This window comes from Syngnathus typhle, linkage group LG21, assembly GCF_033458585.1.
Source record: "Syngnathus typhle isolate RoL2023-S1 ecotype Sweden linkage group LG21, RoL_Styp_1.0, whole genome shotgun sequence".
Lineage (NCBI taxonomy): Eukaryota > Metazoa > Chordata > Actinopteri > Syngnathiformes > Syngnathidae > Syngnathus > Syngnathus typhle.
In genome coordinates, this window is record NC_083758.1 from 244,166 (window position 1) to 265,329 (window position 21,164).

At 42.3% G+C, this 21,164-nt stretch overlaps 3 non-coding genes and 1 pseudogene across 3 annotated transcripts; 3 read left to right on the forward strand and 1 right to left on the reverse strand.

The window, feature by feature from the left end:
• Positions 1 to 10,791: 10,791 nt before the first annotated feature.
• LOC133145747 (U2 spliceosomal RNA) lies at positions 10,792 to 10,983 on the forward strand. Its single transcript, XR_009710997.1, has one exon. It is a non-coding gene; the product is annotated as a U2 spliceosomal RNA (small nuclear RNA).
• Positions 10,984 to 12,946: 1,963 nt separating this feature from the next.
• Positions 12,947 to 13,164, forward strand: LOC133145935 (small nucleolar RNA U3). Its single transcript, XR_009711179.1, has one exon. It is a non-coding gene; the product is annotated as a small nucleolar RNA U3 (small nucleolar RNA).
• A 404-nt stretch (positions 13,165 to 13,568) lies between these two features.
• Positions 13,569 to 13,674, reverse strand: LOC133146020 (U5 spliceosomal RNA; annotated as a pseudogene).
• A 6,533-nt stretch (positions 13,675 to 20,207) lies between these two features.
• LOC133145759 (U2 spliceosomal RNA) lies at positions 20,208 to 20,399 on the forward strand. The gene has a single exon (XR_009711009.1). It is a non-coding gene; the product is annotated as a U2 spliceosomal RNA (small nuclear RNA).
• The last annotated feature ends 765 nt before the right edge of the window (positions 20,400 to 21,164 follow it).

A 21,164-nucleotide genomic window follows, 5' to 3' on the forward strand; every position in this document is an offset into this window, starting at 1 on the left:
CCTACTCTACTGGTCAAATCAAGAGTAGTTTACATCACAGTCCGTTAGCTTCATTCTCACAGGATAAAGCAGAGGGTCAATGACGTCATTGATTCAAGTTCATGGCGGCTGGCAGCAAGGATATACGAAAAAATATGATCAAAATGTCTTTCTTTAAATCAGAAATTGTGCCAGAAATTTTTAGTACAATCCTTGTTCTCAAATTTTTAAGAGAATGTCATTTTCTAAACTTGCTCAGAAAAAGAAATATATATCTTTCTGCGGTACTGTTGGAGATTTTCTATAAATACAAATTCATATGGTTCTCAGGTGAAAAGAGGCAATGCATGATGGGTATGTTTTTACTTCATTTCTTATGCTGCCACCACCACTAGATGGCAACTCTAAGAAAAAGGAGGTGAACAAAGGCGTGGAGGCAGTAGAAAGAGAAGCAAAGCATCAGTTTATGGGTATTTACGAGGGTATTTTTATATTAATACTTTAATAGCTAAATGGCTCCTATTATTGTTCCTTACATATAGTATAATTTGTGGAAAATATATTAATTTATTGCTCAATGCATAATCAATAGTTTTATATTTGAATGGGTGGATGTCACCAAAAGCTGTCCCTAAAGCTTAACCAATTTGGTCTGTAAACTTTAGCAGAATTAATAACTACAAGGCAGGACTATTAACTATTTCCCATTGACAAGTATAGGTGGCTCCGCTTTCGCAGAGCATCAAAAAATTGAGATGAACTCTCATTGTTCCTCCCCACGGAAATCTTTAGTAAAAGGCGATCGGTGAAATTGCAGCAACCATTCCTTCTAATACAAACAATAGACGTTCATAGATTTTGTTAGGGTGGTGTTCACTCTAACTTATTTTGCAAGGACCACACTGGAGACAAGTTAGTCGTTTTAGACACCTGCAGGCGGAGAGTTCACTCGTCGCTGTGCTCTCAGCGATAGTCGAATGAAATCTCACTCAGGCCTCGTCAGGCACTTATTTATTGGGAGAACCAAAGTGGGGTTTCAAGTGGGGGTTTGGGAATACACAGGTTGGGCTGGAGACGCCCCCCTGCTGATCAAGGCATAGCAGGGGGCCTTTTACGACTTTCTGTAAACAAAGCACCTTTGATTGCTTCCTCTGAGTTTAGTCAATCAGTGGTAAACTAATTTGTCTAGACAGGACAAACTAATTAACTTATTACAGGTTACATTCCAACATAATCATACGATGAAGATATTCTGCAAACCCTAACATATCCCTCCTGTTTTATCATATGATTATGTCAAACCCGAACAATCAAACATAAGGAAGAAAATGAAATCAATGAAATGAAAACAATAACTTCCAGTGAGGTTTTTCCCTCAATACTCCAGTCCAAAGTATGCGCAACTCAAAAAACCTGCGGCCAGATTAAGTGCAGGAAAAGAGTTACACGGTCCCTCTGCCTTAGGTGACCAGACTGTTATCAATAAAAAAGGAAAAAGAAAAACACAGAAACGGTACATCATTGAATCCATCACTTGCAAGGCATTTTCGATGGTCAAATCATCAAGTTTCCGTAAAGCAATGCCGAGTCAAACAGCATCTACGCAATCCACGTTTTGCACCACATCATAGTTATCACATCCGTCATCTCTAAGAAGCTGTATATGTACTTGTGCCACGGTAGAAGACACAAACCGTGTCACAGCAGACTTCAAACACGGGATAACACAGGTCGTAAACAAGCACAACAATACCAGCACAGCAAGCACAGGAGCCAAAAGTTTCAACAGCAACTGCCACCAGGCGCCAGAGAACAGCCATGAAAAGAAATCCCATTGACGTGGGATTTTGTCCTCCGACATGGCCTGCTGTAAATTCCTCAATGAGTTCATGGCTTCCTTGATGTGCGTGTCGTTATCTCCTGGAATGTATGTGCAACAGGAAGTCCTGATGATGTGGCACACACCACCTTGTGCTGCCGTTAACAAGTCCAGAACCATCCTGTTTTGCAAGACCATTAGTCTTAGCCTGGATCTCTCTATTCTGTCCATCATCGACTTGCAGTGAGAGGTTCACAAAGGACTGAAAACGATAGTTCAGTGTCTCGATGAAGAGAGATTGTTTTCCAACTCCGATCCAAGGAAAAAGCGCATGAACAACTTTGTTTCCGACAGGCCATATTTTATGGTCGTCCGGAACATTCGCACCCCAGACAGGGTCATGGGGGTCAAAGGTTGTAATTGCCCTGCGTCGACGTCCAGTAGTGTTGTGTGCCGTCGTCAGCTGACGATGTTGTATCCTGTAGGTGTGGTCTGTCACCCACACTGGTGCACACACTCCTGTCCAGTTGGCGGGCAGCATCGGATAAACCTTGTGACCACAAAGCCACCAGCCATTCCGTATGAAGTATGTTCCGTTCGATGGTGCAGCCATGTTGGTCGGAGAGCCCTCACCACCTGAAATGGCTCTCTTATCCTGACACTCAGTGGCGATGTCCAAAGCTCCCATCCAGTTCCCTCCTGGAGAGCAGTCACTGTCAATGCATTTGTGGGTCTCGCTTCCTTGGATGTAACACGTATAGTTCACTCCAGGTGGCCGCTCTGTGTAGGCCACCTGCGGCAATGTCCGTCCTTTAACAGTCACATTGAGATTTGTCCAGAAAAGCTGATCACAGGTACCTTCCGCAAGTCCAGGGCGGGAAGGGTCGGCATCACTGACTGTGACAGCATGGTGTTGATATCCAACTCCTCCCATGGATGCCATGCATTTCGCTTCGGTGACATTCATTGCTCTGGCCTCCAAGTGAACTTGTGTAGAGGAAGGAGGAAGTTTGGAACACACATAGCAACCCTCCTGTGTGTGCGACCTCACAGTGAATATGACGTAGCGGTACCAGGTGTTGGTTTCGTATGGGTTTCTGGGGTCCCATGACCAGTCCTCAAAGTTCTCATCGTGTGACCATCGTCTTCCACGGTCAACATTGTCACTTGGTCTGTCCAGTTGAGTCCATAGACCATAGCACGCTCCAACCACAACGCAGCAGAGGATCCACCTGGCATACGGAGCCCCGCTGCTACTTGGATGACAGGGACTCCGAGGCATACTCTCGCCTAGCGGAGTGGGTGTGGTTGTTCTCTTCACCAACATTGAGACGTCTAACCCTAGACGATGAGGCTAGTTTGAAACCAGGCTTCCCAACCACTCCGAATTAGGGGTCCAGCACTCCTTGTAGCTTGCAGTGGCTGAGGTGAATCCAGCTGGGCCGTTCAGCGATCTTTACTGCAGTGGGGGTAGTCAGCAAGGCTTGAAATGGTCCCTCCCACCGTGGGCTGGCCCAGTTCTTTCTTTTGATGACTTTGATGTAGACCCAGTCTCCTGGCTTGATGGTGTTGTCGACCTGTGAGGATGACAGAGCAGGCGGCAGTAAATTTGCATTTGACACCTCTGTCAGTCTGAGCGTTCTGACCATGAAATCTGCCAAAGACTGTTCTTCCTCTGCCTTTTGTAAATCTGCATGGAACACAGGTAGTCTATATGGCCTCCCGTGGATGATTTCAAAAGGTGTTAGCCCTTCTGAAGTGGGAGTAATTCTCATATAGAGCTTTACTAAGTCTAGGCACTCCGGCCAAGGTCTGCCTGTTGTTTCCATGCATTTCTTCAACCTGCTTTTGATAGTATAGTTTGCTCGTTCAACCAGGCCAGCGCTGGCTGGGTGATAAGCGCAGTGGTTTTTTAACGTTATCCCATGGTGTACAGCCATGTTCTGTACCACTTGGTTCACAAAATGTGGACCATTATCACTGTAAATGGTTTGGGGAATGCCATGAGTCGGTATGATGGCTTTGCAAATGGCTTTTGCCACTGTTAAGGCATCGGCATGTTTAGATGGAACTATTTCCACCCATTTGGAAAATGCATCAATCATCACTAGGCAGTATTTGTGAGGTCCACTTTGTGTGAGCTCAATAAAATCCATGTGCATGATTTGAAATGGGTACGACGGTTTTGGAAATGAGCCTCTCTTAGGTCTCATGTTTCCTTGTGGATTATGTTTCACACAAACGGGACATGCTTTACAAAAATTTTTTAAGTAAACATCCAAACCAAAGGTAGTGAATTGTTGATGTATGATGGACCTCATCCCCCCTGTCGACACATGGCATGGCCCATGTGTCGCAATCGCTGCTGCCTTAAAAAGTGATTTAGGTAAAACAGGTTTGTCATTAATGCGGAGGATATTATCTGTATCCGCTATTGCACCTTTTGTTGTCCACATTCGTTTTTCCACCATTGGAGCATTGCCCTGCATATCTGTCAGTATAGTCTTATCTATGAGTTGCGTGTCCTCTGAATCTATTAAAAAAAATTCATGGCCATGTTTCCCTGCCGCTGCTTCCTTAGCAATCCTGTCTGCTAACCTGTTTCCATTCGAGGCTTCATCTGTGCCTGTGGTGTGAGCAGCACATTTACACACAGCTAGTTTAGCAGGTAACTGAATGGCCTGTAACAAGTCTTTTAACAAGGAGGCATGGGTAACCGGCTTACCAGTTGATGTTGTCATCCCCCTGCGCTCCCATTGTTTTGCAAAATAGAACAGAGTAGAAAACGCATACTGACTGTCTGTGTATACAGTGACTTCCTTATCTTCCGCCAATTCACAAGCTCTTGTTAGTGCAATTAGCTCAGCCGCCTGCGCTGACCTGTTGTATGGAAGCTTCTCTGCTTCAACAATTTGGTCTGGCAATCTCACAATTGCATACCCACTTTGATTGTTCCCTCTAGGATCCTTTGAACATGACCCATCCACAAACCACTTTTCCCCTTTGTCAAGTGGTGTGTCAATTAAATCTTGTCTGGGCAGCTGTAGATGTTCTGTAGTATCCAAACAGTTATGTGGTGAACCATCCCCCGGCAACGGAATCAACGTTGCTGGGTTAAGGACTGTGCACCTCTTTATCACAATGTGTGGTTGTGACAGAAGCGTAGCAGTGTAGGATAGGTGTCTGGCAGGTGACAAAAAGTTCATCTTGCTTTGCAGTAGCAACACATCTACAGCATGTGGAACTAGCAGCTCCATTTTGTGAAAGAGCACCACATCTGCAGATTGTCTCACTGCAAGCGCTGCCGCGCATACTGCTTGGACACAGTCTGGCAAGGATTGAGCCACTGGATCCAATTTTTTCGAATAAAATGCAATTGGTCGTAGTTTGCTGCCATGTCTCTGCAGCAACACTGAGGTCATAAAACCATTCCTGCAGTCTGCAGTTTGTACAAAGGTTTTACTGTAGTCCGGCAAGATAAGAGATGTGGTTTCCATCAGAGCCTGTTTCAGCACTACAAAAGCATCGTCTGCTTCTGGAGTCCACATTAATTTTTCTGTCATTGCCATGGGGACTCCATGCGCAATATCTAACAGCGGTTGCGTCTTTTCCGCATAATGTGGGATCCATGCTCTGCAGTAATTGCAGAGCCCCAAAAATGACATAATTTGTTTTTTCGTCTCCGGTTTTGGTGCATCTGCAATGATTTGCTTCCTGGTTTTCTGTATCTGTCTTCCAGAAGCTGTCAACGTGTGACCTAAATAGTTCACTTCCTGTCTGACCCATTGGAGTTTGTTCTTGTTCACTTTATTCCCTGTTTTGCAGAGATAGCGTAACAATGCTACGGAGTCTTCCCTGCAAGCAGCTTCAGTTTCAGAGGCCACCAGGAGATCATCTACATAAACTAGAAGTTGGCTTTTGTTTGACATCTGAACATCAGCCAAACAGGCCATGATAGCTTGCATAAAAATAGTTGGACTATCAGCAAATCCCTGTGGCAATCTGGTGTACGTATAACTTTGCCCTTTAAAGGTGAACGCAAACCAGAACTGTGAGTCTGGGTGAATTGGCACCGAGAAAAACGCATTGCTAAGATCAATTACCGTGAAAAACTTCTGGGTAGGTTTCAAAGTGTTCAGAAGTGTGTGTGGGTCAGGCACATTAGGTGCTCTTGTCTGTACTGCATCATTCACTGCTCGTAAATCTTGTATCATTCGCCAATCAATTTTATTGGCCTTTCGAACTGGAAAAATAGGGGTGTTGCAAGGAGAATCCGAGCACTTCCTAATGATTCCCCCTGACAAAAGATCATTTATAACAGGGGCAATCCCGTTTATTGCCTCCTGTTTTAAAGGATATTGTTTAACTCTCGGACGCCACTCTGATCTTGGTTTGATCTGCACTGGCGGAATGGATGTTAACTGTCCTACATCAGATGGCCCCTTTGTCCACAGCTTGTCAGGAAGCCCAGCCAATTCCCCCTCCTCCTTCTCATTCAAACAAATGTTAACTAGTCAGGGACGCGCATAAGCGCCTGCCCTACCAACACCTACTTCACACACAGTTCGCTTCCACATGTCACAACTGGTACTGTAGCTCCACCCATCACCTTTATCCTCATAATCAGTGACAGAATCAGCAAGTTTAATCCGGCAACCCACATCTGCCCATGTTATACTGTGAGGTTTAAACAATGGAATGTGGGGTACAGCCGTCAACTTGTATTTGTCATCCTGAGGAGCGGGCAGAAGCACAGCAGCAGCTGCAAATGACCTGCGATCAGTGTAGAGAGCAGTGATTGTTAAAGTTACTTCTGTGTCACTGAGAAAACTTTCAATATAGTCATCATGTGGGTCAGTGAGGATGTTCATGGTGACATGTAAGTCATCACAAGTCATTTCCGATTCAGGTCGTGTCAATTGTTTTCGGGCTTCACTCAGCAAATTGCCTGGTAGCTTGGGATTCTGTTCAGCGGAGACGTCATAGGAACAGAAAATCCGCTCACCTGCTTGTGCAGCATATGAGTCCACATCTCTCACTCTACATGCTCGCATGCCATCTTTTACTGGAATTATTGCAATTCCCAATCTAGTCATCAGATCTCGTCCCAGAAGGTTTATGGGACATTTTGGGGATAGCACGATCGAGACTGAAGCTATGACTCCCGTTTCATCATCTCTCACTACAACTGGATTGGAGATACTCTCCTTGTGTACCTGCCCATCAGCTGATTTTACCCAAATAGTATTTTGGGAGGCCTTTAGATTTGGGACTTTAGTTTTTATTACGGTCTTACACGCTCCGGTATCACACAAAAATTCTACTTCACTTCCTCCGATGTTTAAGGTGACATACGGTTTTTCTTTCAATGCATTCAAAATGTCCCATGCCGCATGGACATCTACTATCTCTTCCTCTGTAGGAGGACAAGAGATCACAGGGGGGCAATCTAGTCATGCTGAGAATTTGGCTCTTCCTCTGCCATTTCCTCTGCCATGTCCTCCACCCTTTGATTGGTATTGTTTTGCAAAACGACACGATCTTGCCAAGTGTCCTCGTCTACCACAGTTCCAACAGGTCTCTGAATCTGGTGGGGGTCTTGAATTATATGGAGGCCTGCGACCTTGTTGGCCTCTACCTCTTCCTCTTGCCTGCTGGGACCCATGAAAGAAGACTGTTGTATCTTCATCTAGGTCAACATCATCATCATCGCCTAGATGAAATACATCAGAACTTTTGCCTCTTTTGATCACTTTTTCAGCATGTCTGGCCCATTGCATAGTTGTTGTCACACTTGCAACATCTACTTCCACCAAATGTTTCCTCACCCAGTTGCCGATTTCAGGGCGGAAATTAGTAAGGAGCGCATTTTTAAGCTGTTGCTGATAAGCACTCTCAGCTGCATCATTGAATGGGATGCCACTATGCACCCTGAACTCTTTTTCAAATCTTAAGCGAAAATCATCAGTATCTTCCCCAGGCTTCTGTTTAATTCCTGCCAAATGACCATAATTCGCTCGTCTTCGAAATATAGTTCTCACTCTTTGCACAAGATCATTCCATTGTGCTGCATACTCCCCTACCAATTGATTTCCCCCACCGGGATAGGGAAAAGGCCCTTGATTATTTCTACCTGTATAATGACCTCTAACCTTTGCCCAGTCTTTTCCCAAAGAAGACATTGCAGCTTCTCCTGCCTCATGTCCATTCAGTCTATAAGAATGTATGATCCCAGCCATGTCTTCTGCCCATGTATCTGGGTCTTCAGCAACAGGGGTAACCCCTTCAACTGCTTTTCTTGCCTCTTCCAAAGTCCATGGCCGAAAAACATACGTATGCGGAGGTTGTCCTTCCCCTACAATAGGGTTTGGCACCTGTATCATTGGGCACACATCAACATTGTCCAAATTTTGGGAAAACCTAGCAGCAGTGGTCAAACTTCTTGTTTGTACAGGACTTCTAGCAATGTGACACTGACTTTTCTTTCTGTTATATGGGGGAGGGTGCAGGTCTGCTAAACCTGGATACAAGTTTTGCATACGAGCGGAAGATCTCTCTTGCTCCGCTTGAGCTGCATTTCCAGCTGCGGCCGGAGCCGTGGCCGGGACAGTGCGCCTGCGCACTGTGGCCTCGTTGTCTTCCGGCCTGACAAACATAGATGCAGCCTCGTCACTTCTCAACTTTCTATCTTTTGTCTTTTGGATTTGTTCTCTTCTCTCTTGTGAAGCACTCAACCACATTCTAGCACAAATCAATTCCTTCTCTTTACTACTCTTTTTCAGTCCCTTTGACTTCCTCTTCACGCTCTCCTCCAATACATCCACCACTACCTTCCAGACTTCCACTTTCAACTTTGCTTCTACTCCAAACTTTTTCTTCCACTTTGGCATGTATTGCATACAATTAAGAAATCTACTCGCCATGTACTTCTCATCTCCTTCAAGAGCTAGGGATCTACCGTTCTTATTTCCCATCTTACTTCGGTTTTCTAGGTTTTAACAATTTTTTATTTCTTTTTTTTTTTCTTTACTTTGAGGATCCTCAATGCAGGTTTAAATTGACCTCTGACCAAATTCTCTCTGCAGTCAATTTATCCTACCAGTCGCACACTCAACCACACAACTTTCATGCAAACAGCTTGGAAAGACAGACAAAAAAAATGAGAATCTACGTCCTTCTTCAATTAAGAAAAAGAAACTCCTTTTTCTTAGCCCGTTCCTTCCACTGGGACTAGAATCCCAGCTGTTTCATAGCTTGGAAACACCAAAGCCGTATCTCATAACTCGGACAACCCGAAGATGTATCTCATAGCTCGGACAAACCAGAGCCGTATATCATAACTCGGACAAACCAAAGATGTATCTCATAGCTCGGACAAACCAGAGCTGTATCTCATAGCTCGGACAAACCAAAGCTGTATCTCATAGCTCGGACAAACCAAAGCTGTATCTCATAGCTCGGACAAACCAAAGCCGTATCTCATAGCTCGGACAAACCAAAGCCGTATCTGCGCTTTTTTCTATGACTTACTTGTCTCCCTTGGTCCGCTGCGCTGCCGGGTTCCCGTCAATCCACTTCTGACAGACGAAGGCAGACCTAAGATGCTGGCCCAGCGAAGAACTTCCTTCCCAGGTCTTTCGTTACCAGGTCCTCCAATGGACGCTGGCTTGTCGACAATGCAGCACGTCCTCCTCCGTCAGCCAGATGGCGGGTATGAGGGTCCCGGGTTTCGGCACCAAAAATGTTAGGGTGGTGTTCACTCTAACTTATTTTGCAAGGACCACACTGGAGACAAGTTAGTCGTTTTAGACACCTGCAGGCGGAGAGTTCACTCGTCGCTGTGCTCTCAGCGATAGTCGAATGAAATCTCACTCAGGCCTCGTCAGGCACTTATTTATTGGGAGAACCAAAGTGGGGTTTCAAGTGGGGGTTTGGGAATACACAGGTTGGGCTGGAGACGCCCCCCTGCTGATCAAGGCATAGCAGGGGGCCTTTTACGACTTTCTGTAAACAAAGCACCTTTGATTGCTTCCTCTGAGTTTAGTCAATCAGTGGTAAACTAATTTGTCTAGACAGGACAAACTAATTAACTTATTACAGGTTACATTCCAACATAATCATACGATGAAGATATTCTGCAAACCCTAACATATTTACTACATTTAGAAGGACTCAACCTAAATAGACAGTTTAAACGAGTATTTTGTGTTCATCAATGTGTTTTTTCCTTGAAACATTGTTGGCGCACAGGATTATGGATACCTGATATTTCAAACAGCGTCACCTATCGATTGGGCAACTATTTTGAGTGTGAGTTTTGAACGTATAAACAGTTGTATGTCTTGGTCCGTGTACTTTTGGTATGAGAGAAATGGAAATGATCCGATTTCCGTGTGTTATTTTCAAATGTGTAATTTCAGATTTTTATTCAACACAAATCGGGAAACAAAAGACGATCGTAATTTCCTCAAATGAGTGTTAAGAAATGCTGGCGTGGATTGGAATGCGATTCACCTCCACTGCGATGGTGGCGTTCGAGGGTTAATGTAAATTGCCACAGCAGGAAACAGGAAGTAGTTTGGCGAAGTGGGCCGCGTGTTTTTTTGCTGCGTGTTTTTTTTCCCGTCAAATGTTCGTCAAACAGCTATCTTGCCTTCGGTCCCGAAATGTATCCAAAGATCCGATTGTTTTTGGCGAATGACCAATTCGTTTTGTTGGTCATTAAAAGCTATTCCCATCAGGAGCTCAGTTCATCGTTATTCTATTGGGTCAACGTGAACCACGTGACACTAAACCTCCACGAACACACGAAAATCTGCAACCGATGCACAGGTTGAAAACAGCCCGGTGACGCATTATCATTCCAAACTGTTAATAGTTGAGGTTTGTTACGGTGGTCGGTACGTGGCATTAGTATGACTCAATATATTTAAACCGTAACTTGAATTGGTAGTCTCTTTATTTAAGTAGTTTTCTCAGACCAACTTTCGGTTATCGCTTCTCGGCCTTTTGGCTAAGATCAAGTGTAGTATCTGTTCTTATCAGTTTAATATCTGATACGTCCCCTATCCGGGGACCATATATTAAATTGATTTTTGGAACTGGGAGATGGAATTAGGGGCTTGCTCCGTCCACTCCACGCATCGACCTGGTATTGCAGTACTTCCAGGAACGGTGCACCCCCCTCTGCTGGTCAAATAAAGGATAGTTAAGTCAGGAAGCCATTAGAATCGGTTCGCTTCATTCTCACAGGATAAAGCAGAAAGTCAATAACGTCTTGAAAGGGTTTGATTCAGTCAAGTTCATGACCTTTATCTAAATGTGAATAGCAGAAGAATTCTATCCTTTACAACAAAATAGAAAACATATCGGCCCTACGATTGGCTGGCCACCAGTTTATGATGTCCAGTGGGGATGGGCGATACCAATGATTTTGGAATCGATCCGATACCAAGTATTTCCTACCCAAAATACCCGATATTCGATCCGATATCGATACCGGAAGTGTAATTTCCCGCCCAAAAAACGATTTAAATGCAGTGGCATTCTTGCTCTTGGAGAGTCATCTATTGATTTTTGTAGAAAAAAGTATTACGTCACGTGAATTATTAACCTTTTTAGACATTAGTGCATTAGTGGAATATGCATATTAATAGTATAACTTTAATAAAAAGGAGCTATTCTTTACTTTTCTCTCTCTCTCTCTCTCTCTCTCTCTCTCTCTCTCTGTTGTTGGGAAAAAGTTTTGTCTTTTAGTATAATCTAAAAAGAGACATGGTACCAACAGAGATGCAGGGCTTAATCGTCATGAGCAGCAAAACTATCAATTTGTAAAGCCACTGGATACTTACATTTAATATTGTAATACTTGAGTGTTGTTTATAGGAAGTGGAGTTACAAATAAAACGTATGGCGTTCGACCACAAATTGAAAAGGGGAAAACTTTATTTATAAATGACTGACTAAAGCGTAGTAATTATTGCTTCAAATAGCACATCAACCACAAATGCTTACAATTTTTGGTTAGCACCTGATACCTGGATATGTCTTGCCTTTCTGAAACGCTGCTTCTAAGGTACTTTGATACCTTAGCCTCGGTGTGGCTGCAGGGTTTTCCGTCGCTGCCTTAGTGTCTGCGGCACGTTTCAACTGCAGCTCTTCATGAACCGTGGGGTGAATTTTGCTTAAATGTTTTGTCAAGTTTGTGGTGTTGCCACAATATTTAATTGTTTTGTGACATATTTCACATTTTGCCTCGTTGTTATTAAGTAAAATATAATATCCCCAAACTAGACTTCTCTTGCGTTCGGACTGGGCCGCCGCCGTGGCCATGCTTGTTTGTGTTTGTTTGGATTGGAACGGGAGGCGGAGGAGGAGGGCTTGGCTTGTGAGAAAAGGGGGCGGGAGCAAAGCAGAGTGCAGCAGGCGGAAGGAAAAGTAGTGCTAGCATGAGTGCAAGTCGTCAAATTGGAGCAGAAAAAAATGAGGAAAAATATAATTAAATAATTGTAAGTATCGATATTTTAGCTAGGGAGATCGATACTCAAAAATGAGCAGCCTGGATCGATATATCGATACTTTTGTATCGATCCGCCCATCCCTATGTGATAGGCTCCAGCACGCCTACTAACCCCGTGGGGAGAATCAGTACAGAAATTGGATGGATGGGCAATATAAAATATTCTCTCTGGTGTCTGCAAGCGTTATCAGTACTCACGGCGGGTGGATTCTGAAACGTGTCTGCAATGTAAAGTTGATTGTTTGGCTACCATAGGCATTTTTAAAAGCCTCTATGTTAATTTTAAAACCTTTACTTTACATGGTCGTTTTTAAATAAAAGCCTTCATGTTTAAAACAAAAGCTTAGTATACACAGCCAGTTTTAAAGCCTTACAATTTAGACAATTTAAACAAGTATACTTGTAACACAACAAGTGTTAAAAAAATTGCTTGTTCTAAACATTGACGCAAAGGATCGTGGGTACGTGATCGAGCGCTCAGCCAATGATGGCTGTGTTGCCAAATACCCTAATGACGTCGGCACTCTTTCTAATACAATCTAAACATAGTCCTTTACTAGTCGTGGTTGCCCTCTGGGTAAAAATGGTACACTCGCAGATGACTTCCCGCCGCCCCTCGTTGATGAATTAAGACTATACTTTCTGGGATCATTTCTATAATTATTAACTTGAGATATGTGTTTCTAAAGTGAACGGTCTCGCCAACTACGATGATGAGAATTGATGTTCCTTCCTGAGCGTGAAGCTAGCGGAGAATAATGATGTTTATATCATAGATTCTCCACTTTTGATGAGCGTTCTATGCTTCCTAGTGGAGCATTGAGGGGAGGGACATGATCAGAGTAGTTCTTTGAAATTGGTTAAATAAAAATTAAGCTAATGTAGTGACGTACTCCTGATATTCAACTCAGTCGATTAACAGTATCGTCGTATCAGTTCAACTAACAAAAGCGTGTTATGTATTTCTGAAGTACTTTTGTACTGAAGTACTTATGGCTGTATTCATTTACACGGCTTAAATCTTTACAACTTCGACACAAATCTGAATTAACTTTAATAATAATTATATTAATGGCTAAATGCCTCCGTTTATTGTTCCTTACATATAGTATAATTAGTAGAAAATATATTTATTTATTGCTCATATTAGATAGTTTTATATTTGAATGGGTGGATGTTACCTGTAAGCTATGGCAGAATTAATGGCAACAAAGCAGGAATTTTGATTACTTTCCATTGACAAGTACAGGAAGCTCCGCTTTCACAGAGCATCAAAAAATTGAGATATACTCTTGTAGTTCCTCCCCACGGAAATCTTTAGTAAAAGGCGAAAGATTAAAAGTTGAGCTTCGGAGATATGTAGACGTGTCGTCTGAGCTCTCCCACATTTACCTAAAATATGCCAACGAGACCCCTTTTTTAAAATAATTTGCTACTCGTGGAACACCTATCAATCAATTATACACAGTATTTTCTGTTGTTTTATTCTTCTCTTTTTTCCTCTCTCGACGGTATTGTGGAGTTTCTTTACAATGCCGAGGCTGAGAGCTAATGAGCCCGGAGAGAGTAGCCTAGCCTCGGGAGAGTCCGCTGTCCTACAGGCGATTGGCGCTTTGAGGGCTGAATTGCTGACCAAGATTGACGAGAAGGCGGAAATGCAGAAGAAGGAGCTGTCCAAACAAATAAGCAGCCTTGGAGACGAACTGAAGGCGGCTATCGACCATGCTAGCAACAGAGTTGGCGTCCTGGAGGAACGTATGGCTAGCTTGGAGGAGGGTGCCAATGGTCAATCAGACAGAATCACCGAGTTGGAACAACAAGTGTCCGATTTACGGAAAGTAATGTCAGACATGACGGCGAAAACAGAGGACTTAGAAGCAAGGTCGAGGAGAGACAATTTGCGAGTGTTCGGTGTCAGAGAGGGTCGTGAATCTGGTGTAAGGGTGAGCACTTTTGTTGCGGAACTTCTGCAGCAACTACTGCAAATGGAAACCACACCGGTAATTGACCGGGCCCACCGCACCAATCCACAATCTGGCAAACCGGGACAAGATCAGCCACCGAGAGCCTTCGTAGTGAAGTTCCATTACTCTCAGGAAAAGGAGGCCATTCTGAAGAAAGCTGCTTCCCAGAAGCTCGTCTCTAAAGATGGGGACGTCATACGAATCTTCCCGGACTTCACGCAGCGAGTTGCAAGACAGAGAGCGGAGTTCGGCCCGGCGAGACAGATACTAAGACAGTGCGAGGGAGTGAAATATGGACTTTTGTTCCCTGCGAGATTGAAGGTAACGACCACGGATGGCGTGCAGCTAGTGTTCTCCGACCCAGTGAGGGCAATTGCGTTTGCCAAAGGTCTGATGTCGGCATGACTTGGGGACTCTTGAGACATTAAAAATTACATATTTGGGATGAGACGTTTTCATGGACAGCTATTTGGGTTGGTAAGTGGGTTCTTACTACATCTCTCTCATAACTCGTGATTTATACTGACTGATGCCAGTTCTATTGTCTATGTGTAAACTTAATTACTGTGGTTAATGTTAAGGCTTACTTATTTAGGGGTTATTATTATTGAGTTATGTCGATTATTTATATGTATATATGTGTGTGTGTATATATATGTGTGTATATATATGTATGTATGTATGTATGTATGTATGTATGTATGTGTACGTGTGTGTGTATGTGTATATATATATATATATATATATATGTATATATATTTTTTTCCATGCAAGCAATTTTGCTTACTTGTTTATATTTCACACACACATGTCTCAATTCATTTCTCGCCTTGAATCATTTTTGTTTACATTTACCTGCTTGTTTACGGTACCATCGTTGGTATTTCTCGATCTGTTGTTTTGCTGAGTTATTATACTTCAATATGTTTGTTTTCCATGGGCTTAACGAGGGAATATGTATGTAGGTGGGTCTTGTTGGTGTTTCATAGTATAGATATTTGGTTAAATGTGTAATGTTAGGTTCATGTGGGGTCGCAGCCACTTGTGACAAGTGTCTGGAGTAGCCTTAACAATTCAGATGCTTCATAGTGGCGTGGGAGGTGGGCTGGGTGCAGTCTCTCATTTGGGGAGGGACCGGCAACAAAGGTTTTGTGTTGGGTGTGAAACCCTTTTGGGTGTTGGTGTTGTTGTTTTTTGTGGTTTTTCTTTTTTTTTTTTTTTCCTCTCTTTTCTCTGTTTTCTTTTTGTTGTTTTTTTTGCTTTTCCCCTTTCTTTCCTTTTCCTATCCAAGGGCTAGAGATGTGGAGCAACCTTTTTTTACATCCATCCTCCATTATTTTTTCTTCAATTTATGTTGAGTTCTTCCGGTGATGTGAAAGGACGATTAACAAAATTTGTAACCTGGAATGTGAGGGGTCTCAACCACCCAGTGAAGAGGAGTAAGGTGTTTTCTCATCTGAATAAATTAAAAGCGGAGGTAATTTTTCTACAGGAAACACACCTTCGTATTAACGATATCCATAAATTGAAGAGGGGTCCGATATCTCAGGTTTATCATTCTGGCTTAAATTCCAAATTACGCGGTACAGCCATTTTAATTGGTAAAAATGTGCAATTTACTCTCTATAGGGCTATAGATGATAAAGAAGGGAGGTTTGTTATTGTGCAGGGTAAGCTTTGTGGTATTCCAGTAGTGCTTATTAGTGTTTATGCCCCCAATTGGGATGACACTAAATTCTTTAAAGATTTGTTTGGGCGCATTCCGGATCTTGGGACACACCATCTTGTACTGGGCGGGGATCTAAATACGGTTCTTGAGCCCTCACTTGACCGATCTAGGGTTTCAAGTGGCCCCCCTTCTAAATCTGCATCTACTATTAAGACCTTTTGCCAATCTCTGGGAGCTGTCGATCCATGGAGATTTAAAAATCCAACCTCCAGAACGTTTTCATTTTTTTCTGCAGTCCACCAGACGTATTCAAGAATTGACCTTTTTTTAATAGATCAAAAATTACTCCCACTAATTAAATCAATTGATTATGATAGTATTGTAATCTCGGACCACGCCCCAGTAACCTTAGAACTTTGCCTTCAAAGTAGACTGCCCTTACAGTATGATTGGCGATTTAACACATATTTATTGTCGGATGAGAATTTTGTGGAATTTATTTCATCACAGGTTGATTTCTTTTTGGAGACGAATAATTTACCGGGCACGAATGTTTTTATATTATGGGAGACCTTTAAGGTTTACATTAGGGGCCAGATAATTGAATACAATGCCCGTCTCAATAAAACCCGTAGGGAAAGATTTGAGAAGTTGATCAAATTAATAAGAAATGTAGATCTGCAGCATTCTTCTTCACCAACAGCCGATTTACGTAAACAAAGAATAGCGTTACAAACAGAATTTGATCTTCTGACCTCTAAGGAGGCCAGTGAAAAATTCTTGAAGTCCAGGCAAAATTGTTATGAACATGGAGAACGGGCTGGCAGGCTTCTGTCTCACCAACTGCGCCAGCGCTCGGCAACTAATTTTATTGAGGGAATCCAGGCACTAGACGGAGAAATTAAATCTAATCCCAAAGACATCAACGACCAGTTCAAATACTTTTATTCGTCTCTCTATACAGCAGACTATTCTCGTTCTAACAGCTTTCTGGATAATATAGCTTTTCCCACGGTGGCTGAAGAGGACAGGGATTTTTTGGAACTGCCCATATCTGAAGCCGAGATAGGGGAAGCTATCAAATCCATGAAGAATTCGAAGGCACCCGGCCCGGATGGTTACCCAATTGAATTCTATAAGGCTTTTGCTAATAAATTAACTCCTTTATTATGTATAGTCTATAGCGAAGTCCTAAAACAGAAAAAGCTTCCAACTTCCATGACCCAGGCCACCATTTCAGTTCTTCTTAAAAAGGGCAAGGACCCAACAAAATGTGATTCTTATCGTCCAATAAGTTTGCTTACAAGTGATTATAAGATCCTTGCTAAAATTATGTCATCAAGGTTGGAGTCCATAGTGCCAAAGATCATACATCCGGACCAAACGGGGTTTCTGAAGGGCCGTCAACCATTTCACAACATTAGGCGGCTTTTTAACGTAATCTACTCCACGTCTACTGGAAACTCCCCAGAAATAGTTATATCATTAGATGCGCACAAAGCATTCGATTCAATTGAACATAAACATCTCTTTAAAACTTTGACCAAATTTGGATTTGGTCCAACCTTTGTTTCTTGGATAGAGATATTGTATGCTTCACCTCAAGCAAGGGTGAGGACAAATAATTTTATCTCGTCTTACTTTACCCTTCAACGGGGGACAAGACAGGGGTGCCCTCTATCCCCCCTCCTTTTTGATCTGGCCATAGAACCACTTGCTATTGCCCTGAGACATTGTGCGGATGTACGGGGAATCTTGAGAGGAGGCTTAGTTCATAAGGTTTCGTTGTATGCGGATGATTTGTTGTTGTTTGTGTCAGATCCGGATACCTCAATCCCGAAATGTTTAGACATAATGGAACATTTTGGTATGTCATCGGGGTATCGGATCAACCCTACTAAAAGTATTTTATTTCCTATTAATAATATAGCGAAAAATCATGTCTATGACTCTTACCCCTTCACGACCGCAGTAGGATCTATGACATATTTGGGGGTGAAAGTCACTAGTAGTCATACAGGTTTATTCGGAGCTAATTTCAAAAAGCTTTTGTATCAAATCAAGGAGGATTTGTTGCGCTGGTCTTCGCTTCCTATAAATTTGGCAGGCCGTATTAATTCGGTTAAAATGGTGATTCTGCCGAGGATCTTGTACTTGTTCCAAACAATTCCCATTTTTCTGCCAAAATCATTTTTTAAGGAGCTCGATGGATACATCAGCCGCTTTATTTGGAATAAATCGATACCTCGTGTTCGGAAATCAGTCCTTGAGAGACGTAAAGAAGACGGTGGACTGGGGCTACCTAATTTTTTGTACTACTACTGGGCTGCTAATATTTTTAAAATGGCTTTTTGGTATAATTTGAATCCGGATGAAGATGGGCCATCTTGGTTATTAATGGAACAGCATGATTGTTCTCCAGTATCTCTGGCATCGCTACTGTGTGCCCCTCTCCCGCTACCAGTGGGTGAGCATTCAACCAATTTAATCATCAGATCGGGCCTTCGCATTTGGACCCAGTTTCGTAAGCACTTTCGATATACACAACCCTTGCTATCTATGCCTTTGATTAAAAACGTTGCTTTTAAACCATCACTGATTGACACTGCTTTTTTGTCCTGGGCCAGACATGGGGTGAAATGCGTGGGAAATTTGTATGTAGGGGGTAGTTTTGCAACCTGGGAACAATTAATTACGAAATTTAATTTATCTCGTACTCAATTTTTTCGATATCTCCAAGTTCGAGATTTTGTTCGAGTTCAGTTTTCATCATTCCCCCTACAACCGGATTCCAGTCCCCTGGATGACTGTTTGACACTAAATTTGCAACAATCGGGTGGTGTGTCCCGACTGTATAGAATGATTTGTAATATTAACTGCCCGCCACTTCACCATTTGAAGACCCAGTGGGAAGGAGATTTGAGTTTGAACATTTCTGATGAAATTTGGCGAAAGGCTATCAGTAAGATATACAGTACATCCATTTGTGTCAGACATAGGCTAATACAGTTTAAAGTATTTAATCGATTACATTATTCACGGACCAAATTGGCTAAAATGATTCCAAGCGTGGACCCTACTTGTACCCGCTGTAAGCAAGCTGAGGCAACCTTAGGGCATATGTTCTGGACATGCCCAAAATTACATACATTTTGGTCTAGAATTTTTGACACATTCTCCTACATATGTAAGAGAAGAATTGACCCAGATCCAGTCACGGCAGTATTTGGGGTTGTACAGACAAAAGGAGTCTCGAAGGCTCAGTCTCAGATGATGGCGTTTTCCTCATTACTCGCTCGACGTTTGGTTCTTATGTGTTGGAAATCTCCATTGCCCCCTAGGCACTCTCGCTGGGTGAGTGAGACCATGTCCTTCCTCCAGTTGGAAAAAGTTAGAACCACAATTCAGAAGGAGAATTTTAGAACTGTATGGCAACCTTTCCTGGATTATTATGAGGATGAGTTTGATGCAAATTTATTGGAGTAATAGCCCACTCTCACCCCCCCTCCCCTTGCCCTTCCCTTTTCTTGTTTTTTTTTTTTTTTTTTTTTTTTTCAAATTTAATTTTGTTTATTATTATTATTTTTATTATTATTATTATTTTTTTTTTTATTTTTTATTTTATTAATTAGGTAACAATGAGGTGTTTTGTATGGGTGAAATGTTTGTTTAGTAGGCTGTATGCAATGCAAGGTCTGTTCCCATGCGAATTGTTCCAGAACATATGCTGTTGTCATTTCTGTGTGAAAACTAATAAAAACATTTTGAAATTAAAAAAAAAAAAAAAAAAAAAAAAAAAGGCGAAAGATTTATACGATCTGAAGAGGAAACAGGAAGTAGTTTGGCGAAGTGGGCCGCGTGTTTTTTTGCTGCGTGTTTTTTTTCCCGTCAAAATGTTCGTCAAACAGCTATCTTGCCTTCGGTCCCGAAATGTATCCAAAGATCCGATTGTTTTTGGCGAATGACCAATTCGTTTTGTTGGTCATTAAAAGCTATTCCCATCAGGAGCTCAGTTCATCGTTATTCTATTGGGTCAACGTGAACCACGTGACACTAAACCTCCACGAACACACGAAAATCTGCAACCGATGCACAGGTTGAAAACAGCCCGGTGACGCATTATCATTCCAAACTGTTAATAGTTGAGGTTTGTTACGGTGGTCGGTACGTGGCATTAGTATGACTCAATATATTTCAACCGTAACTTGAATTGGTAGTCTCTTTATTTAAGTAGTTTTCTCAGACCAACTTTCGGTTATCGCTTCTTGGCCTTTTGGCTAAGATCAAGTGTAGTATCTGTTCTTATCAGTTTAATATCTGATACGTCCCCTATCCGGGGACCATATATTAAATTGATTTTTGGAACTGGGAGATGGAATTAGGGGCTTGCTCCGTCCACTCCACGCATCGACCTGGTATTGCAGTACTTCCAGGAACGGTGCACCCCCCTCTGCTGGTCAAATAAAGGATAGTTAAGTCAGGAAGCCATTAGAATCGGTTCGCTTCATTCTCACAGGATAAAGCAGAAAGTCAATAACGTCTTGAAAGGGTTTGATTCAGTCAAGTTCATGACCTTTATCTAAATGTGAATAGCAGAAGAATTCTATCCTTTACAACAAAATAGAAAACATATCGGCCCTACGATTGGCTGGCCACCAGTTTATGATGTCCAGTGGGGATGGGCGATACCAATGATTTTGGAATCGATCCGATACCAAGTATTTCCTACCCAAAATACCCGATATTCGATCCGATATCGATACCGGAAGTGTAATTTCCCGCCCAGAAAACGATTTAAATGCAGTGGCATTCTTGCTCTTGGAGAGTCATCTATTGATTTTTGTAGAAAAAAGTATTACGTCACGTGAATTATTAACCTTTTTAGACATTAGTGCATTAGTGGAATATGCATATTAATAGTATAACTTTAATAAAAAGGAGCTATTCTTTACTTTTCTCTCTCTCTCTCTCTCTCTCTCTCTCTCTCTGTTGTTGGGAAAAAGTTTTGTCTTTTAGTATAATCTAAAAAGAGACATGGTACCAACAGAGATGCAGGGCTTAATCGTCATGAGCAGCAAAACTATCAATTTGTAAAGCCACTGGATACTTACATTTAATATTGTAATACTTTAGTGTTGTTTATAGGAAGTGGAGTTACAAATAAAACGTATGGCGTTCGACCACAAATTGAAAAGGGGAAAACTTTATTTATAA